Here is an 11,434-nt window from a genome sequence, read left to right on the forward strand (position 1 = left end):
AACAAATGAAAACATAAATATCATGAGAAGGCAGCATAAAGGTGTGTACCTGGCTAAATGACAGACTCTGGGCACCTAAGGCTTCCCTGGTGCCTCAGCTGGTAGAGAATCCGCCTGCAATGCGGGAGACCTGGGTTCCTTCCTTGAGTTGGGAAGATCCTCTGGAGAAGGGAAAGGCTACACACTCCAGTACTCTGGCCTAGAGAATTCCATTGACCGTATAGTCCATGGGATTGCAAAGAGTGGGACACGACTGAGAGATTTTCACTGGGCACCTAGAGCAGGTGGGGAGGGATCAGAGAGCTGATGGACATGGGTTGAGTACTGAAGGACAGGCTAAGTATAATCATGGGAAGATATGGGGCATTTCCAGGGACGGGGCCCTCACCTGGGCATTCTCAGGGAGCAACAGGCATCTGTTGTTTCCACCTGGGCGACATCCCTGCTCTGTTCTCCCATTGTCCTTTGAAGTTTCCTCCCTTCTGGGTATCCATGTGGTTTGAATAGGCCTGACCACACCACCCCCTCAGACTCCAGGGGCGAGGGTTTGATGCCAGTCTGGTCAATCACTGGGCTTCATTTCTCCCAACTCAGCAGTCTGAACCCCATCCAGCCTGACGATCTCAGGTGTGTGCTGAAACTTTGGGAGGAAGAAACTCTCTCCCTAAGACAGCTGGCTCTAGGAATGACATTAGTGTGGGGATGCTGGGGGGCCACATTCTATAGAGGTCTGCCTAGACACACACTGAGAAAGGGGGACAGGAAAGAGAAAGATCTGACGAAAAGATCTGGGCTCCTGGGTCCAGCCACGCCTGACTGCAAACTAGTAAATTCCCATTGTTGTTTATGCCAGTTTGCCTTGGGGTGTCTGTCCCTGGAAGGTGAAAGAAGTCTGACTGACACAGACCTCCAGAGGTGACAAACACCAGGAATCCAAAGTCGGGGTCTGTCTACCTTCTCTGAAGAACAGGAGTTGGACAGGAAGTATAGTAAGTTAAGTCCACAAAAGAGACAAGGCCCATGGGCCTCGGTAAAGGGGTGAGATCGCTATAGACTTCACAGAAATGGCTTTGGTTTCAAATGTGTCTCAAAAGGTGGATAACGTTTCACCATCTGGCATTTGGGGGAGTGCAGCACAGGCAGAAAGGGACGATCTCACAGGAGAAGGCAGAGAAAGAGAAGAATGCAGCGCATGTTTAGGATGTATCGAAAGGTCAGATCTGGCTACAGGATGAAGACATGAAGAGCACTCCAAGAGGTCAGGTTGCAAAGGTGCGGCTGAAAACCCCAAGTGCCCAGAGGTGTGTTTTATGGGGTGCCTAAGGACATAGACAGCATATTTAAAAGCAGAGATATTACTTTGCCAACAATGGTCCATCCAGTCAAGGCTATGGTTTTTCCAGTAGTCAGGTATGGATTGAGAGCTGGACCATAAAGAAAGCTGAGCACCGAAGAATTGATGCTTTTGAACTCTGGTGTTGGAGAAGACTCTTGAGAGTCCCTTGGACTGCAAGGAGATCCAATCAGTCCATCCTAAAGGAAATCAGTCCTGAGTGTTCATTGGAAGGACTGATGCTGCAGCTGAAAGTCCAATACTTTGGCCACCTAATGTGAAGAACTGACTCATTGGAAAAGACCCTGATGTTGGGAAAGATTGAAGGCGGGAGGAGAAGGGGATGACAGAGGGTGAGATGGTTGGATAGCATCACCAATCTCAGTGGACATAGGTTTGAGTAAATTCCGGGAGTCGGCGATTGACAGGGAGGCCTGGCGTGCTGCAGTCCATGGGGTCGCAAAGAGTCAGACGCAACTAAGCGACTGAACTGAACTGGGGACATAGATATGACAGTTTCATGGGATGGGAGACAAGTTTCTTCCTCCAAGGTCTCTAGAAATGTGTGGACCCCAGGGAAACCAGAGAGACTCTCAGATGTCATAGAGCAGGTAAAGAGCTAGGTGTCCAGGTAAGAGAGGAAAGCGGTGATTTCATTCCCTGGCCCCACTCTGTCGGGGCCCAGATCCCCGATCTCTGCTCTGGCTGAGCCCAGGAAAGGAGACGAGGTGGATTCTCGCATGGGCACTGTTCCAGGAGGGGCTTCCCAGCTGGGCCCCTCCAAGCACCCAGGCCCTGGGGAGGGGGAGCAGTCTGAGTGTCATTATGGGGGGGCTCCCCTCGGCCTCCCCTGTGGTGCCTCGCAGCACCTCTCAGCAGCTGCTTCAGGGAGAGGGGATGTGTCCCCGCTGCTTGAGTTAATTACAGTAATTATACCTGCTCTCTCTTCGGCTCTGGTTCCCTTTGTTCCCCTGTTTCCTGCCCGCTCATTTGCAAATCTAATCGCTCTGCAGATTGATTTTTTTAAAAGAGAGAACAGGATAAAGAGACAAAGATAGGGTGCAGAGAATGTAGGAGAGAAAAAGTGGGGGTGGGAGTGCGCTGAGAAGGGGGGCAGGGAGGAGGCAAGGGAGAGAGGTGGGCAAAGCGGATAGGAGCATCAGGGGAGGGAAAAGATTAAGAGCACCTCGCTCAGGTGAGGAGGTTCAGGGTGCTGTGTGCAAGGTTGGGTACTGAGGACACATGTGTTCTTGCTTAGTCCTGTCTGACTCTGCGACTCCATGGACTATAGCCCACCAGCTCCTGCATCCATGGGATTTCCCAGAAAAAGAATACTTGAGTGGGCTGTCATTTCCTTCTCCAGGGGATCTTCCCCACCCGGGGATGGAACCCACATCTCCTATCGCCTCCTGCATTGGCAAGAGGATTCTTTACCACTGAGCCACCTGGGAGGCCTAGCAAAAGGGTGCTCTAGCAACAGTCCCAGGGAAGGTATCAGCAAAATAGCTGGCATCAAGTGTCAGATATCAGGGTGAGGAAACCTTCAGATAGTTCTAAACCCAAATGTTGAGTCACCTCCCCCGCCTCTGAGTCTTCTGGTTGAGACCTCAACATTGTGGAACAGAAAGAAACCCTCTCCACTTGTGCCCTGTTCAAATTCCTGAGCCATTATTTTATGCCACTAAGTTTTGGGGTAGTTTGTTGCATGTCAATGGACAGTCGGAACAGAGGGTGTCCAGAACCTGGAGCAGATAGTCCCCAGATGAAGTGAACTTCAGTTAAGGAAGCAATCAGGAAGCCCAAGAACAGAGTTGATGCCATGAATCCAGGTCCTCAGCTATCACTCGGATTCACCCTCAGCACTGCTAACGAATTCTCAAAAGAGAAGGTCAGAGTTCAGGTAAGCAAGAAGGCAGAAGGGGGAATGGGAACGTGTGTCAGTTCCCCACGATGGATCAGATGATGTTCACTAAGTACCTACCACGAGTCAGACACGGAACAGCGTCCCCGCCCCATAGGAGCACACTATAATCGGGGAGACAGACACATCCACACTCAGAAGTAATTATAATGCAAAGTTAAGTTGCTATTAAAAATAAAAGTGCTCTGGGAGACTTTGGAAACAGGGATGTCAGCCTTAAATGTTTCATATTCTAGAATGGTTCCTGTTTTCTCATTGGTATAAGTGATACACGCCTCCTGTTTCTCAACATTTAGAATCCAAATCTCTTAGTCCAAGCCTTAGTCCAAGTCCAAGTAATTGAAGGCCTATTGTACGCTCTTGCTTAGAAAAGTCAAGGGCTTCATAAACGCCTTTTCGTATTTTACATAACCCTGTGGAAGTAGATGTTATTTGTTCCCCAAAATCCACTCTCCTGTTTTCCAGAATAATATGATCTGTGATATTTCCTGGTTAATAGTCACTTGGAATGAGGATTATGTTTCTATGCCCCCACTCCTTGAAGCTGATTTAGGTCATACCTGAATGGTCTAGTGGTTTTCCCTACTTTCTTCAATTTAAGTCTGAATTTGGTAATAAGGAGTTCATGATCTGAGCCACAGTCGGCTCCCGGTCTTGTTTTTGCTGACTGTATAGAGCTTCTCCATCTTTGGCTGCAAAGAATATAATCAATCTGATTTTGGTGTTGACCATCTGGTGATGTCCACGTGTAGAGTCTTCCCCTGTGTTGTTGGAAGAGGGTGTTTGCTATGACCAGTGTGTTATCTTGGCAAAACTCTATTAGTCTTTGCCCTGCTTCATTCTGTATTCCAAGGCCAAATTTGCCTGTTACTCCAGGTGTTTCTTGACTTCCTACTTTTGCATTCCAGTCCCCTATAATGAAAAGGACGTCTTTTTTGGGTGTCAGTTCTAAAGGGTCTAGTATGTCTTCATAGAACCATTCAACTTCAGCTTCTTCAGCATTACTGGTTGGAGCATAGACTTGGATTACTGTGATATTAAATGGTTTGCCTTGGAAACAAACAGAGATCATTCTGTCGTTTTTGAGATTGCATCCAAGTACTGCATTTCGGACTCTTTTGTTGACCATGATGGCTACTCCATTTGTTCTGAGGGATTCCTGTCCGCAGTAGTAGATATAATGGTCATCTGAGTTAAATTCACCCATTCCAGTCCATTTTAGTTTGCTGATTCCTAGAATGTCGATGTTCACTCTTGCCATCTCCTGTTTGACCACTTCCAATTTGCCTTGACCCCTTATTGCCAAATTCAGACTTAAATTGAAGAAAGTAGGGAAAACCACTAGACCATTCAGGTATGACCTAAATCAAATCCCTTACAGTAGAAGTGACAAATAGATTTAAGGGACTAGATCTGATAGAGTGCCTGATGAACTATGGTATGAGGTTCGTGACATTGTACAGGAGACAGGGATCAGGACCATCCCCACTGAAAAGAAATGCAAAAAAAGCAAAATGGCTGTCTGAGGAGGCCTTACAAATAGCTGTGAAAAGAAGAGAAGTGAAAAGCAAAGGAGAAAAGGAAAGATATAAGCATCTGAATGCAGAGTTCCAAAGAATAGCAAGAAGAGATAAGAAAGTCTTCCTCAGCGATCATTGCAAAGAAATAGAGGAAAACAACAGAATGGGAAAGACTAGCGATCTCTTCAAGAAAATTAGAAATACCAAGGGAACATTTCATGCAAAGATGGGCTCGATAAAGGACAGAAATGGTATGAAACTAACAGAAGCAGAAGATATTAACAAGAGGTGGCAAGAACACACAGAAGAACTGTACAAAAAAGATCTTCATAACCCAGATAATCATGATGCTGTGATCACTCACCTAGAGCCAGACATCCTGGAATGTGAAGTCAAGTGGAAAGCATCACTACGAACAAAGCCAGTGGAGGTGATGGCATTCCAGTTGAGCTCTTTCAAATCCTGAAAGATGACGCTGTTAAAGTGCTGCACTCAATATGCCAGAAAATTTGGAAAACTCAGCAGTGGCCACAGGACTGGAAAAGGTCAGTTTTCATTCCAATCCCAAAGAAAGGCAATGCCAAAGAATGCTCAAACTACCGCACAATTACACTCATCTCACACGCTAGTAAAGTAAGGCTCAAAATTCTCCAAGCCAGGCTTCAGCAATACATAAACCGTGAACTTCCAGATGTTCAAGCTGGTTTTAGAAAAGGCAGAGGAACCAGAGATCAAATTGCCAACATCCGCTGGATCATGGAGAAAGGAAGAGAGTTCCAGAAAAACATCTCTTTCTGCTTTATTGACTATGCCAAAGCCTTTGACTGTGTGGATCACAATAAACTGTGGAAAATTCTGAAAGAGATGGGAATACCAGACCACCTGACCAGCCTCTTGAGAAACCTATATGCAGGTCAGGAAGCAACAGTTAGAACTGGACATGGAACAACAGACTGGTTCCAAATAGGAAAAGGAGTACTTCATGGCTGTATACTATCACCCTGCTTATTCAGCTTATGTGCAGAGTACATCATGAGAAATGCTGGGCTGGAAGAAGCACAAGCTGGAATCACGATTGCCAGGAGAAATATCAGTAACCTCAGATATGCAGATAGTACCACCCTTATGGCAGAAAGTGAAGAGGAACTAAAAAGCCTCTTGATGAACGTGAAGGAGGAGAGTGAAAAAGTTGGCTTAAGGCTCAACATTCAGAAAATGAAGATCATGGCATCTGGTCCCATCACTTCATAGGAAATAGATGGGGAAACAGTGGGAACAGTGTCAGACTTTATTTTTGGGGGCTCCAAAATCACTGCAGATGGTGACTGCAGCCATGAAATTAAAAGACGCTTACTCCTTGGAAGGAAAGTTATGACCAACCTAGATAGCATATTGAAAAGCAGAGACATTACTTTGCCAACAAAGCTCAAGGCTATGGTTTTTCCAGTGGTCATGTATGGATGTGAGAGTTGGACTATAAAAAAAGCTGAGCTCTGAAGAATTGATGCTTTTGAACTGTGGTGTTGGAGAAGACTCTTGAGAGTCCCTTGGACTGCAAGGAGATCCAACCAGTCCATTCTAAAGGAAATCAGCCCTGGGTGTTCATTGGAAGGAATGATGCTAAAGCTGAAACTCCAGTACTTTGTCCACCTCATGCGAAGAGCTGACTCATTGGAAAAGACTCTGATGCTGGGAGGGATTGGGGGAAGGAGGAAAAGGGGACGATGGAGGATGAGATGGCTGGATGGCATCACCTACTTGATGGACATGAGTTTGAGTGAACTCCGGGAGTTGGTGATGGACAGGGAGGCCTGGCGTGCTGCAATTCATGGGGTCACAAAGAGTCGGACACAACTGAGCGACTGAACTGAACTGATCCTTAAATCTATATGTGGCTAAGTGACAATGGGATATACAATAGGTGGTGTATGAAACTTCTGAGTTATATCCTTAAAAGGAGAAGACATGCCCTTCTTAGCACCATTTCTGCCTCCTTCTTAGCTGGAATGAGGATGTGGCATTGAGCCATTTTAGATGATGAGTGAAATGCCTCAGAAATGCCAGAACCCAGGTCCCTTATACCTTGGAACCCTGTTTTAGCTGTGGTCTGCCTAGTAGACCCTGGCAAATAAACCTTAGCCTTGTTTAAGCAAGTACTATTTGAAGGGTCTCTGTTACTAAATCAAACCATACCCAAAAGCCCATTAACTTAAACTATTAGTTCTTGACTTCTATACACACACACACACACACACACACACACACACACACACACACACACACACACACACACTGTGGTCCAGTCCCCAGTATATACTTAAGAATTAGTTGAGGAATTTGTTGTTCGATAAGATCAACTGTGGGCTTCCCTGGTAGCTTGGTGGTAAAGAATCTGCCTCCCAATGCAGCAAACGTGGATTTGATCCCTGGGTGGGGAAGATCCCCTGAAGAAGGAAATAGCAACCTACTCCAGTACTCTTGTCTGGGATATCCCCTGGACAGAGGAGCCTGGCAGGCTACAGTCCACAGGGTGACAAAGAGTCGGACATGACTTAGCCACTGAACAACAACTGTTCATTACTGGCCCCCTGCTGCCAGGGGGTACTATCTCAAAAGAGTGTAAGAGCGCGCTTTCCCCTGCGCTCTGATGCCCCTGAGGGTACCTTGTGGTCTGTTGAGTGATATACAAGCAGCACTTTCCTAGAGACCATTTTGCTCAAAGATTTGCTGAAAGGGGTTTTGAATTGTTTATCACTTAAAAGGTTTTGTCATGTGCACAAGACAGAAGCAGCAAAACTCCACTTTCCTGTGTCAGCCAATCTTGTATTTTTCACAAATACTAGGAAAGCAGGTAATGTCTGCGTGCAGCGAGTGATTGAAAAAGCTGTTCTTTGCATCATTAAGGAAACCTCAGTGGTATCCAAGTAGAATGGGGTATTACTTTAGGGAGGGAAGCTTAAGCCAGCCTTTCCCTAAGCACGTTACTGGATATTATATCGGGAAAAGAAAGAAAAGGTTTCATGGTCAAATGAGTTTGGGAAAAGCCAGATTAAAACAAAAAGATGATTGCTATGGGATTTCTCATGGTTTTCAACCTGGTGACTCACGTAATGAATCCCAGCAGGGGGATATAGCATGCAGAGACACACACACTGCACCTTCACATGGACAGTTCATCGCGGGGTGTGTCTCCAAGAACTCACTTGCTGAGTTATGTGATGTGACTCTCATTGTTGGTTATGTCTGCCAAAGCCAAGGAGTGGGAAGGCGATTTTAGCCTATTAAATTCTGGAGAGAGTAACATGCCAAACCAACCCCTCTCCTATTTTGTCATTTCCCTTTCCACCCCCACTTCCTATTTGTGATGGTAGTTTTGGATGTCAGCGTGGCTTGGTCATAGCACCCAGTTATCCAATCAAACCCCAGTCTAGGTGTGATGTCTGAGATGTACATCTAGTTAATATCTACAGTCAGATGACTTTAAGGAAAGATTATCCTTTATAATATTACCTGGACCTCATCCAACCAGTTGAGAGGCCTTGAGAGCAAACCTGAAGTTTTCTGGAGGAAAAAGAAACTCAGCCTGTAGACTGCAGCAGCAACTCCTGTCCAAGAGCTTTCCAGACACCCAGCCTGCTCAGCACTAGTTTGTAAATGTTGGACTTGCCTACCATCAAATAAGCCAATTGAGCCACGCCAACTATTTTCATTTGCCAGAGCAAGCCAAAGCTAACCCCCACATACTGTTGGAGTAAATTCCTCAATAACACAAAGTTCCAAAAATTCTGGAATGTTGCATGTATCTTTTCCAAGCGTAACATTATGAAATTTGAGTTGAAACTTGGAACTGGGATAGATAGAAAAAAAACAAAAGTTTGCAACATTAACTTGATAATGAGATATTCAGAACATTCCAAAAATCATCCAAGGTGGTAACTGACTTGGTATTGTCCTTTAGGCTGCCACTGACGACCTTGTCAGTGACAGTGAGTCACAACCAACCATCAGTCTTAAGAGTGTAAAATTTACTTAGGTTCATTATATGGATTCTGTATATAGGCTCATTGTATGGTTTTTCTGTTGTTGTCAAAACACAATTATGACATAAACAAATCTAAACTTCGGTGTTCCTTGTGTGAGAAACCGCTGTGCGATGATTGCACGAAACCTTCTCTCTTGTGGCAACATTCAAAAACAAGAAGCAAGCTCTGAAGGAAAATCTAAGTTTCTACACCAAAAGAAGAGGAATGCTAACTAGGATCGAGATAATGAAAAGCAAAAGCAAATTAACAAGTCTAAGCATTGACGTCTTCTCTGAGGTCACGTTCAGAATTGTCTGTGAAAGCAAAGCTCGTGTAATGACAGAAAGTGTGGTTCAAACTTGCTGTCTATATTTTTGTCCGAAGCTGTGTACAAATTAGCAGTCAAGCTAAAAGAGGTGCTCTTATTAAACTTTTTCATACAGGCAGATATTAATAAACTCAAAAGCATACATGAACCGTTGGTCAAGACAGTGGAAATAACAGATCTCTTTGCCTTAGAAGTCAAAGTATTTTTTCTGATTGTAAAAACAGTCCAGACTTCTGGGTGGAATCACCTGCATGAGAACACAGAATCTCTCTCTTCAAATACTCAATGAAATAAAGCAAAAAAGGGAAACAAGTCAGCAAAAAGTCAGGAGCAGCCACCACTGAAGAGGAGTCGAACCTTATACCACAGAATTCCAAAATGACAGCCACGAAAAGAAACATGATATTCTGGTGTGATCAGAATGACTGCTTATATCACTTTCTACAAGAGTAGAATGTAGGAACGTATTGAGTCCAAAGATTCCTGAGAATTCTCACGTATACTCTGTAATTGGAGGTGATGTGACCGGAGAGAGTAAGTAGTCAGATCTAGGAAGAGCTGTGGGGCAGTTCCAGCGAGCAGAAGCCCTTCCATCCATGAGGCCTCTGCAGAGGCAGGAATGGCCACTGGGACAGAGACAACAGGAAAAAGAAAGATTATAAACCCAATCTAACAGTCAAGGGAAAAAAGTAACCTAAGGAATAGAACTGAGTTCCCCATGAGAGTTTTAGTCTATAAAACTCAATAAAAATATAAAATCAACAAATAGTGCATGATAGAATAATAAAATGAAATTAAAAGGAATTTCACAAAGCTGCGGAGACAAATTGTGAACCAAAACAAACTTTCTACAAATCTAACAGATAAATTAGAAAGAGCTGCATGAAATGAAACAGATTCAGCTGACAAACAGAACTATATGTTTGGGGGAAGACCTGATGTAATCATAGAGAATGTTCAGCTCAGTTCAGTCACTCAGTCGTGTCTGACTCTTTGCGACCCCATGAATCGCAGCACGCCAGGCCTCCCTGTCCATCACCAACACCCAGAGTTCACTCAAACTCACATCCATCAAGTCGGTGATGCCATCCAGCCATCTCATCCTCGGTCGTCCCCTTCTCCTCCTGCCCCCAATCCCTCCCAGCATCAGAGTCTTTTCCAATGAGTCAACTCTTTGCATGAGGTGGCCAAAGTACTGGAGTTTCAGCTTTAGCATCATTCCTTCCAAAGAACACCCAGGGCTGATTTCCTTTAGAATGGACTGGTTGGATCTCCTGGCAGTTCAAGGGACTCTCAAGAGTCTTCTCCAACACCACAGTTCAAAAGCATCAATTTTTCAGCGCTCAGCTTTCTTCACGGTCCAACTCTCACATCCATACATGTCCACTGGAAAAACCATAGTCTTGACTAGACGGACCTTTGTTGGCAAAGTAATGTCTCTGCTGTTCAATATGCTATCTAGGTTGGTCATAACGAGGAGAAAACAAAACAGAGATTAAAGAAATTAGGAAATTACAGGTGTAGAGGACAAAGATTGACAAGTGTAAGAATAACTGGTGCCCCTAAGTTTTAAAAAATAGGAATCAAGAAATATCCTGAAATTTAAACAGGAAAATTTCATTGAAATGAAGGAAGAATCAGCCATTCAAAATGATACATATATCATAAAATATCAAGAATAATTATTTCAGAATAATAGATATCAAGATGTAGCCTATTTATACTATCGAACATCCAAGAAAATAATAATCAAAATAAATAAATCACGATAGGCATCAAGAAGACACATCCTAGTTGAATTATTGAACCTCAGAGATAAAAATAAACAGAATAAGCAAGAAGGAAAACATCATATGCATACAATTATTATTCAAATAAATGATATGGCATTAAAAAAATTTTTTTTTAATCTCTCTATTTTCAATTAAAAAAAAGAGGTGAAAACATCAGGCTGGTTTCAGACTTTTCACAGCCACACTCAAAGCCAGAAGACAGTAAGATGCCCACAAATGTCTACTCATGCATGCGAGCTCAGTCACGTCCGACTCTTTGGACCGCATAGACTGCAGCCCATCAGACTCCTCCGTCCATGGAATTTTCTAGGCAAGAATACTAGACTGGGTTGCCATTTCCTCCTCCAGGGGATTTTCCCAACCCAGGGATCAAACCCGCGTCTCCTGCACCTTCTGCATTGGTAGGCAGACTCTTCACCACTGGGCCCTGGGAAGCCCACAGAATTCTAAAGGAAAGCAAACTTGACGTAACTACAAATTACCCAGATTGTTGTACAAACCTTGTTGTGTAGTCAGC

Source organism: Capra hircus, chromosome 10 (genome assembly GCF_001704415.2).
Source record: "Capra hircus breed San Clemente chromosome 10, ASM170441v1, whole genome shotgun sequence".
NCBI classification, from domain to species: domain Eukaryota; kingdom Metazoa; phylum Chordata; class Mammalia; order Artiodactyla; family Bovidae; genus Capra; species Capra hircus.